The following is an 11,085-nucleotide window of genomic DNA, read 5'->3' as shown; positions in this document are numbered from 1 at the left end:
TAAAACAAAAAACCTCACAAGCTTGTAATGAGTTTGCATACTAGAAATTTAGCAGATATGGAAAGGCTCTGTAGGTCTGTGGAAAGTTTTTGAAGCTATAAAATACTTGCTTGGATGAGTACTGGCCTAAAGAGAGAGAATGAATTCTGCATCAAGTATATGTGGGATGAGCTTCAAAGAGAGTTTTAGCTGAAAGCTTGTCTCGTTTCTCCTTGCCTTCAGTCTGTTGCGATATCACACATCCTATAGCTTCTGGAAAACGCCTCTGATATCTTAGGATTACAAAAACAGCTTTGACCTTGAGTGCCCTTGAAAGACTCTCAAGGATCTCTCCAGGCCACACTTTGAGAACCACAGCCCTAGTGTTATCTCATTGTACCTACAAGGAAGCTGGATCTCACAGAGATTAAGTTAACCATAGGATAAAATCCCAGACGGGTTGTTTGATTTCTCTTGGCTTGGGTTCCCAACCAGAAGCCAGGGAAGTGTACCCTAATGACCTGTCCTTTTCACTGTCATTGCCAAGGACTGTCCCAGGACAGCGCCAAAACTGTTATGTTTTAAATAAAACAGAAGAGGTAAACCAACAACCATGGTAAATTCTAAAACTGGCCTACGGTGTTAGCATCTGAATTAGGATCTCTATTTGAACTGAAACACCAGGGCAAGCTCTCTTGCATCCGCTCCGTGCACGCTGATGGACAAGCTGCACAGTGAGCGTCATAGAAAAGTACGGAAAGCAGACGCAGCACGAGGTCACCATTTATCACACTTTCTGAGTCTGAAATGCAACTCACGACATAAGGCAGGAAATGTTTCACAAGTACTGGCTGAAAGGGCGGTGGGAACATTAAGAGGCAGCCGAGAAGCTGACAGTCCCATGAGCGTTTTAATGTGTAGTGGAGTTGTGATGAGATGCAGATTCTTTTCATTCTCTACCTGGACCTTATTTTGTCTTCTTCAGTAAATCAGGTTTCCTTCTTGCTCGCCTAGAGATGATGTTCTTTTTATCCCACCAGATGGTTCACGTCTTCTTTAAAGGGCTCAGAGCCTTGTTCCCTTGAGCCACGGGGTGCCCGGAAAGGCTGATCCAACGGAGAAGACTGTTCCCGTTCCCAGCTTCCGTTTTTCTCAGGCTCTGCATTCTGGACTCACATCTACCTCTCCTTCCATGAATACAGTGACGTGATGGTAATTCTCTCGACAAAATAATTCACAATGGAGGCAAAGCGAGCACTTTTCAGGTGAAGAGCGACTTCTCTGGTTCTCTTGAGTGCCGAGGGCATCCTTTCCCAGCTACTGAACGCACACGGCGCCCGGGGAGGTTGGAACCTGCTGGCTCCACTCCACCCTTCCCCAGGAGGACACCGTGAGCGTGCCTGTGGCTAGTCCCCACTGCTCCTACCCCAGCTCCAGGGGCCTTCCCGGCGGCTCTGTGCAAATGGTCATAGCTCGGGAGGCTGTGTGGGAGGGACGTGGCCCTTAGCATAGCATTTTTGAGTTTCACCCATCTGGCAGCGTGTGTCATTCCTGTTTATTGCTAACAGTTTCTGCTGTACAGATAGACCACGTTTGCATATCTGTCCATCATCTGATGAGCCTTTAGACTGTTGATACTTTTAGGCTCTTATGAATAATGTCACAATGAAGCTTTGTGTATAAATCTTCGTGTGGACATACGTTTTCATGGATTTGGGGTAGATACTTGGAGAGGAGTTACTCAATCATCTGGGAACTATTTGTTTAACGTTTAACTGCCAAACTGTTTTTCAAAGCCACTGCACCGTCTTATACTCCTACCGGCGGTGTGTGCTGGGTCTTTTTTTCCCACATCCTTGCCAACACTTGTGACTGTCTGTATTTTTAATTTCGGCCCTTGCAGTGGGTGTGAAGTAGCATCTCGTTGTGGTTTTAGTTGCACTTCCCTAATGATGGAGCCTCTTTTAATGGGCTTGCTGGCTATTTGGGTACCTTCTTCAGATACCTGTCCATTGATCATGAGAGTTTACTATGGATAAATGTCCGTCCTTTGCCCATTCTTAAACTAGATTGTCTCTTCCCTGTCAAGTTGTAAGAGTTATTTATATATTTTGTATGCTAGGCCCTTATTGGATATACAATTTGCAAATTTTTTTTCAAGTCTGTTGATTGTCTTTACACTTTCTTAGTGTTGCTGGAAGCACACACACTTTAATTTTTGACAGAGTCCACTTTTACAAAGTTTTCTCTTCTGTGTTTCTGTTGTCATGTCTAAGAAATCCTTGCCTAACCCAAGGTCAGGAGGATTTACTCCCCTATTTTTTTTTTTCCTTCTGCATTTTGTCGTTTTAATTTTTTTTCATTTAGGCGTATGCTTTATCTTGAGTTAGTGGGTTTGCACGTGGTCTGTGTATCCGTCCCTTGGCATGGGGCTGTCCCTTGCATGGGAATGCCCTCCGTCTCCTTCTGCGCTGACTTTCCCATTTAAAGATTCCTTTGTGTTCACTGGGCAGCCCTGGGCCGTTCACAGTGCTTTGGGCGGTCAGCTCTGCCCTGGAGACTGCTCTTGCCCTTTCTTCCTTTTTTGGCCCAGAGCGTCTGGAGACAGGTTGAATAACCACCCTGGAGCTCCGCCAGAGTCACAAGACGAGGAAGGGCAAGAGGCACTCTCAGGAGGCAGGGAGCAGGCTGGGGGCGAAGGCAGAGGAAGTTCAGCATCATGTGGTTTCCGTGGCTCGAGCATGGTTAAGTGCCAGTTTGAGCTCAAGCGATGGAGGCTTCCCGAGAGCCCGTCCCTGCCCTCCGAGTCGTCTATTTCTATGCGGTGGGCTCGGCCCTTGCCCCGAGCTCACGAACACCGGGTTCTCCAGACGGAACCTTCCTTCCTGCGGGGTGGGCAGGCGGTTTCAGGCCCAACACCCAGCGGGAGCTCAGCTGGGGCCCTAATCACGTCATCTGTTGTGGCAAATGTCAGGCAGAGAAGGAGGAGGCTGAGTTGAGTTTAAGAAAGGATCACCAGATTCTGGGTGCTTCTCTCTGCCACTTTCTGAGGAAGCGAATCTGCGTGCGGAGCAAGGTTAGGTGCTGTCAGAACCGACACAAAAACAGTGCTGAGGCTGAAAGCGGGGGCTGGAGACCGATGAGCTGGAACAGATGACCTCAGCTGGGGCGGAGGCTCGGTCCCTCAGCATCTCCGCTGGAGGGGAAGGCACCTGCGTGATATTTCTGCGCTGCATTTTCTCACTCAGCCCGCCCCTATCTCTTGCGTTCATGGGCAGCGCCGTGACTTGTCCATGTGCCTTGCAGCTTACGTATCACGTTCATGGTCTGACTTCTCATCCCTCCCCTTAAATGGCAGAAATCATTGTTTCTGTGGTGGTTGGTTTTGCTGTGTTCTGAAAATCGAGGGGACTTGAGACATGTCATAGTCCATAGGAAGTATTTGTCAGATATGGCTAATAATAGTACCAGCCTCACTGTATTGTTATGGAGATTAAATGAAGTAGTCCTGGGGTGCCTGGGTGGCTCAGTGGGTTAAGCCGCTGCCTTCGGCTCAGGTCATGATCTCAGGGTCCTGGGATTGAGTCCCGCATCGGGCTCTCTGCTCAGCAGGGAGCCTGTTCCTCCTCTCTCTCTGCCTGCCTCTCTGCCTACTTGTGATCTCTCTCTGTCAAAGAAATAAATAAAATCTTTAAAAACAAAACAAAACAAAACATTTAAAAATAAATAAATAAATAAATGAAGTAGTCCTATAATAGGTTTGGGGTATTGACTAGGACACGTAAGTGCTATGGAAGCAGAGTGGCCATGTGTCTTGTGTCCCGGCTAGCCTTGGACAGTCCTACTTTTGACCCTTTTCCTGGAGTACTTAGTAATAGCGCTTCCTTTCAATTAAAAAAAAAAAAGGTTTATTTTAGATATTAAATTATATGGTTTTTCTACATGGAAGTGTTTCTACTCATTCATTTAAGAGACTTTAAAAAATTATGTGCTATTCACCAAGTACCATATTAAATATCAAGGACGAAGGCTCCTTCCTTCCACAACTTCTGGTTCTGGGCTCTCTCCCTGGGGAACTTGCAGAACACAGTAAAGCAGACAGCTTCAAATCTGGAACTCATGCATCAGAGCAGGAATTGGATTCACATCCATGTAGTTCTTTGCTGTTTTATGAAGTTTTTCTGTTCTTTAGTTTATATGGGAACCCAACAAGGTAGAAACGGTTACTGTCACTCTTTGATGAAAAACGGATTCGGGGAAGACCCATGATTGCTGAAATTTGCATAGTTCGACAGTACGTGGCTCAGGACTCTGGTTCCCCACGGTTTCCTCCTGAGTAAGAGCCCTCACCCCACAACCTGATAGCCCGCTCAGACTTGGACTCACTAATTCTGCGTTGTTCTACTATAAACAGCTTTTTTCCTTATTATTAGGAAAGGGATTGGTTACACTCATTAAGTGTAGACACACATTTTGAATGAAGGGCAGGCCAGAAGAATCTAATTCTTCTGATTTCTCATCTTGCCCGGTCAGTGCAGTCTAAGGGTTCTCTCTATGGGAGGGGACTGTCCAGTCTCCTGGTGACAACTGCGGCTTTTCTCATGTTCCTCTGCCTCCCTCTAGCGACTCCAGCCCAGAATGACCACCACACATGATATGTATGTATTTTACATCTATGTATTTCACACTCACACATTTTGCAGCAGGGAGGTGGGGAGTTATTGCAAGGACCCTGAAGCTACAAAAAAAAATCCAAGCCTAGTTTATTCCTCGCATACCTTTCTTACACCTAGTAATGGGTCACCAATGTGAAACATTGTATTGACGACCAAGGACACGGAGATAAAAGCCGGATTCCACATTTCCCCACGTTGAATTCTTTGGCAAGCCCTCTTTGTATCTGAAGAAACAGAGGGCAACATTTCAGAGGAGAGAGGAGCTAAGTGTTTCGGTCTCCCGTCTTTCTGACCTGCTTACAAGCATGGTGCGGCCCTCCAGACTTCCATTCAGAAACTAGGACCGCTTTTTAATTCAGCGTCTTCAGGCCGTACTCGGACCACTTTTTTCCTTCTTCTCGCCTTCCTGTTTTCCTCTCCCTGGTCTTCGATTTTCGTCGCCAATGCTTTTTTATTTGGGGTTTTATCTCCTCCGCCAACCAGCAATCTGGGCGAGGAAGCCAAAGACAGCTTCAGGCACTGCTCGTCTGCTGGGTGCTCTCCGGCCTGTAGAAATCACTCCCCTCTGTGCTAGAACTTCCAGTTTCCAGCAGCCGGTAGGGAGTCAACACTCAGAGGCAGGGTGCGGCGGGAGCCAGGCTTCTGAACGACTCTGTAATCACAGAAACTCAGGCAATTTGCCCCTCGCCGCTTCGTCAAAACAAGGCAGGAGGCAGTCTAGTCTGGGCAGTCCCTTCTAGCTGGAGATCAGGAAAGGAAGGAAGGGTTCTAGCATGTTCTCTGTACAGAAGAATCTGAAGGAAGAAAAACTTCTTCCTTTACCTTTCTGGGTTTCCCAGCTAGACTAAAAATAAAATGTACATGAGACAGATGAACAAGAGAAAAAACCCCAAAGCTTTGTTACGTGAACGCAAAGACCCAGTAATGAAACGGAGACTTAAAGATTGACCAAGGCAGGGGCACCTGGGTGGCTCAGTCGTTAAGCGTCTGCCATGGACTTGGGTCATGATCCCAGGGGTTCCTGGACTTGAGCCCCACATCGGGCTCCCTGCTCTGTGGGAAACCTGCTTCCTCCTCTCCTGCTCTGCCTGCTTCTGTTGTGTCTCCTTGTCAAGTAAATAAAATCTTAAAAAAAAAGGAAGAATGACCTAGGCCATGTGGTTTTTATATTTTTTAGACAAAAGGACAAGAAATCTGTGAGGAATTGACAAGACAAAGAAAATGTAACTTGAGAACTTCCCTTAGTGAGGAACTGTAAACAGATTTTGGGGGGCTTAGTAGATGAATCCAAAGAAAGGAGATTTCTCCATATAGCCTTCTGGGCTCAAATATCCTGTCTCTGGTGAGCAGGATGTCCCTCTTCACAGTGGAGATTTATTACCTGCTTTCAGGGGGACAGAAGAGGGTCTGAGTGCTGTTCTCGCACAAGCTGTCTCTTGGGAAGCTTTTGTTTAAAATAATCAAAATACCATAGGGGCACATTTCGTGGCGTCCTGCCCTCGGCCCCTACAGGTTCAAGTGGTTTGATTGCGCCATCCATACCTGAGCTGTCCGGCTTAGCGTGCTGGTCCCCGTCACTGCCCTGCTGCCCCGTATCTCTAGACCATGAGCTCCCGGATCACTCCGAGGGGACCGTGGATGGTACAGAAACTGTGTTTCACACCACACTAGTGATGTGTGTACTTGAGTATCCACAGGAGACGCAGAATTCACCATGTTCCTTCCCAAGGTTAGTTAAAGGCAAAATCATCACGCTCATTAGAGAGAGAGTGTGCTATTTTATGGAAACTCAGGCAAGTAATAGCCAGGGGACCTATGCAATTCACACATAAAGTTAGAAAAAAATTCTTTTTAATGCCAGTGTCTTTGACCGTGGGTTCTGTCTTCCATATTAACCAGATTTGCTTGTTCTGGGCAGTAGTTCTCCTTCTAGCAAATCAGTGCCTTAGGCAGGTCTAAGTTGGCCCTTACCCACCTCCACCTTCACGAGCTGTTCTCTGTTGGTGCCCCTCCCCACTACCCCAGGGCTTTGCCTGCCTGATTTCTGGCATGTCTTCAAATATACAGACTGATCAGAACTTCAGTGTTCATTTCTCTGCGCAACTGACATTTTTTTTTTAAGATTTTTATTTATTTATTTGACAGACAGAGATCACAAGTAGGCAGAGAGGCAGGCAGAGAGAGAGGAGGAAGCAGGCTCCCTGCTGAGCAGAGAGCCCGATGCGGGGCTCCATCCCACGACCCTGGGATCATGACCTGAGCCGAAAGCAGAGGCTTTAACCCACTGAGCCACCCAGGCGCCCCCGCAACTGACATTTTAATCTGGGAACTCCCAAGCCCTGAAAATCTTTCTGATTTAGGATATTAATTAAACTTACTATAGTAATACAAACATACGCATGTAGATACATATATGTATACATATATCACAGATCACACATACTTTATCATAATATATACATATATCAAATCATTATGACATACACCTTAAAACTAATATGGTGTTGTATGTCAATTATCTTTTTTTTTCCAAATTTTTATTTAAATTCTAGTTAATATACAGTGCAATATAGATTTCGGAGTAGAATTCGGTGATTCATCCTCTACATACCGAGGGCTCATCCCAACAGGAGCCCTCCTTAATACCCCTCCCCCATCTAGCCCACCCCCCACTCCCTCTCTCCATCAACCCTCTGCTCTCTCTCTCTCTTTTTTGAAGATGTTATTTATTTGTTTGAGATAGAGTGAGAGAGAGCACAAGCAGGGTGGAGGGGCAGAGGAGAGGGAGAAGCAGGCTTCCTGCGGAGCAGGGAGCTTGATGCGGGACTCGATCCCAGGACCCTGACATCATGACCTGAGCTGAAGGCAGATGCTTAACTGACTGAACCACTTTGGCACCCCAGTTTGTTCTCTATCTTTAAGAGTCTCTTAATGGTTTGTTTCCCTCTCTCTTTTTTCATTTTCTTTTCTTCTCTCCTCCCATATGTTTATCTGTTCTGTTTCTTAAATTCCACATACGAGTGAAATCATATAGTATTTGTCTTTGCCTGATTTATTCTGCCTAGCAAAATACACTATTCACATTATTGTACATGTAAGGTTTCATTCTTTTTGATGGCTAATAGTTCAGTGTGTGTGCATGTGTGTGTGTACACCGCATCTTCTTTAACCATTCTTCAGTCGATGGACAATTGGGCTCTTGCCATAGTTACGGCTATTGTTGATAAAGCTGCTGGAAGCATCAGGGTGCATGTACCCCTTTGGATCTGCATTTTTGTATCGTTTGGGTAAATACCTAGTAGTGCAATTGCTGGATTGTAGGGTAGCTCTATTTTTAACTTTTTGAAGATCCTCCACACTATTTTCCAGAGTGACCACATGAGTTTGCATTCCCCCCGGCAGCGCAAGAGTGTTCCCCTTTCTCCACCAAGACCGGTTGTTTCTTGTTTGTTGATTTTAGCCATTCATTCTGACAGGTGTGAGGTGGTATCTCATTGTGGTGTTGATTTGTATTTTCCCGGTGATGAGTGATGTTGAGCATCTTTTCATGTTAGCCACTGGATGTCTCCTTTGGAAAACTTCTTTGAAAATCTGCCCATTTCTTCCCTGGATTATTTGTTTTTTGGCTGTTGAGTTTGATCAGTTCTTCATAGATTTGGGATACTAACTATTTGGGATACTAACGCTTTATCAGATACGTTATTTACAAACAGTTTCTCCCATCCCACAGGATGCTTTTTAGTTTTGTTGACTGTTTCCTTTGCTGTGCAAAAGCTTGTTATCTAGATGAGGTCCCAGTCGTTCATTTCTGTTTTCCCTTCTCCTTTGGCTACATGTTCAGTGAGAAGGTACTGAGGCTGAGTTCAAAGAGGGTGCTGATTGTGTTCTTTTTTAAGCATTTTGATGGTTTCCTGTCTCACATTTAGTTAGGCCTTTCATCCATTTTGAATTTATTTTTGCATATGGTGTAAGAGAGTGACCCAGGTTCATTCTTCTGCACGTGGCTGTTCAGTTTTTCCAACACCATTTGTTGAAGGGATTGTCTTTCTTTCCATTGGATATTCTTTCCTGATTTGTCAAAGATTAATTGGTAGTATAATTGTGGGTCCATTTCTGGATTCACTATTCTGTTCCGTTGATCAGTGCGTCTGTCTTTTTGCCAGTGCTGTACTGTCTTGATGGCTTTGTATTACAGCTTTGCGATAGAGCTTGAAGTCCAGAATCACAGTGCCCCAGCTTTGGTTTTCTTCTTCTTAATTTCTTCTTCTTAGTTTGGCTATTCTGGGTCCTTGGTGGTTCTATACAAATTTTAGGGTTGCTTATTCTAGCTCTGTGAAAAATGCTATTGGTATTTTGATAGAGATTGCATTAAATGTTTAGCTTGCTTTGGGTACTACAGACATTTTAACCATATTTGTTCTTCCAATCCATGACCACGTTACGGTTTTTTTTTTTTTCCATTTCTTTGTGTTCTCAATTATATCATAATTAAAAAAAGACTAAGGTTTTAAATAGGAAGATGTTGAGCTGAGTTGGGTGGGAAGAAAAACGTTGGAAAGAGTGAACTTGCCTGGCATCTTCCAAAATACTGCTGGGAAGTGATTCCGTTCCTTGTTCTGTTCTTTCCAGAAAGACGTTCGTATCATTTTAGAGGCAACTGCTACTGGAGGCACCAGGCTTTGAACAGAGGATGTGGGAGTCCTGGCTGCTTTATGCTACTGTCCCTGTTCCCTGCTGTGGTCATGGACACAGGGATAGCCTCAAAATCTCAGGCCTCTGTTCCAGTGAGACCCTCTGATGGAAAGATGATTCCAGCTCAGCAGTGTTTCAAGTCCAGCATGTTGGGTTCCCTGGGCTTGCACACCCAGACGGTCCCGTCTTTGAGGGCAGTTCGGCCATTTGTTTTGGGCATTTGTAGCAACCAGCACTTTCCATATTTTATCAAAGTGGCAAAAAAAGCATAATAATAACTATGTCCTTGAAATCGAGGTTGCCTTGTATAACAGTGAAGTCTAAAGCATGGTGGGGGCTTAAAATATACCACGTTTTAGAAATTCTTCATTTATATTAGAACTGGGTCCCTTATCACATATCATCCTGAGATTATTCTTTTAAAACTCTGAACTGTGTTCTAGACTATTCTCTGCCATCCATTAACCAGGTCACTTTGGTACAGCATCTCTGGAAGGCTAAGTCGGACAGTGAGACCCTGTGTTCTTTGGCACTCAAACCTGTGGTTCCAGAAATTGGCTGTAAAATAATGCTAATTTAATTTGTCTTCCAGCAGCTAAAATTACCAATGCAGAGATTCTGATTGCAGTAGGAAACTTATCTTCTATAATACCATGGGGATTACCCTTTTAGATCAAATAATGCAGGTACCACAATTGGCACACAAGCCATCAATAAGTGGTGGGAGTTATTTCCACGGACAGCTTATGCTCGCCGTACTCAGGAGGAACTTTCACATAAATGTCAAAAGACATCTTGGCAACTGTGTGTTGCGATTTTATGTATCGTAAGAGTCAACAGTTAGAAACAGCGCAGATGTCTATCAGTGGAATAGTAGCGTGTTTGCCCAATGAATAGTATACAAGAGTAAAAATTAGAACCACGTATCAGTTGCTTAATAAATGCCCCTTTCATGCAAACTACTCCTGCAAATAGTTCTACCCATCTACACTCCTTCTAACAGTATATGATGGTTGCCACTCCGTCATATATTCACCAAAACTTGCAACTGTCTGATTTAAATTTTTCTGTCAGCCTAATAGAAAATGTGACTAGAGAGGTTAGGCATGTTTTCATATTCTTATTTGCCATTTGATTTTTCCTCTCTGTGACTAGCCTGTTCCAATCTTTGTTTAATTTTTCTACTGATTGGAGAGTCTTTTTCTTATTTATCTGTAAGAGCTCTTTACATATAGATGAGAACTTTTCAGTTAGTGTACGCTTTCTTCCAGTGTATGGTTTGCTTTTTTACTTTCACAATAATGCCTTTTTGTTATACAAAAGTTTTATATTTTAAGGAAGTTTAATGTATGACTTTTTTCTTTGTGGCTTGTTTTAGTTTGTGTGTGTTGTGTTTGTGCAGTCCTTTGCCCCTGTTAAGTCTTATAAGTACTCCACTCTATAGTCTTTTTTTTTTTTAAAGATTTCATTTATTTATTTGACAGACTGAGATCACAAGTAGGCAGAGAGGCAGGCAGAGAGAGGAGGAAGCAAGCTCCCTGCTGAGCAGAGAGCCTAATGTGGGACTCGATCCCAGAACCCTGGGATCATGGCCCGAGCCGAAGGCAGAGGCTTTAACCCACTGAGCCACCCAGGTGCCCCTATATGGTCTTTTAAAAGTTAAAGAATTTTTTTTCATCCAAGTCTTTGATTCTCCTGTATTTTATTTTGTGTATGGTGTAAAGTAGAGAACTAATTA

The 11,085-nt window shown here is 44.3% G+C and overlaps 1 pseudogene; it reads right to left on the bottom strand.

The window, feature by feature from the left end:
- Positions 1-989: 989 nt before the first annotated feature.
- Positions 990-1,449, bottom strand: LOC116594427 (annotated as a pseudogene).
- Positions 1,450-11,085: the final 9,636 nt, after the last annotated feature.

The sequence above is a fragment of the Mustela erminea genome, chromosome 6, assembly GCF_009829155.1.
Source record: "Mustela erminea isolate mMusErm1 chromosome 6, mMusErm1.Pri, whole genome shotgun sequence".
In the NCBI taxonomy this organism is placed as follows: Eukaryota; Metazoa; Chordata; class Mammalia; order Carnivora; family Mustelidae; genus Mustela; species Mustela erminea.
The sequence above is the reverse complement of the archived record's forward strand: the minus strand, read 5'-3'. Positions and strand labels throughout refer to the sequence as shown.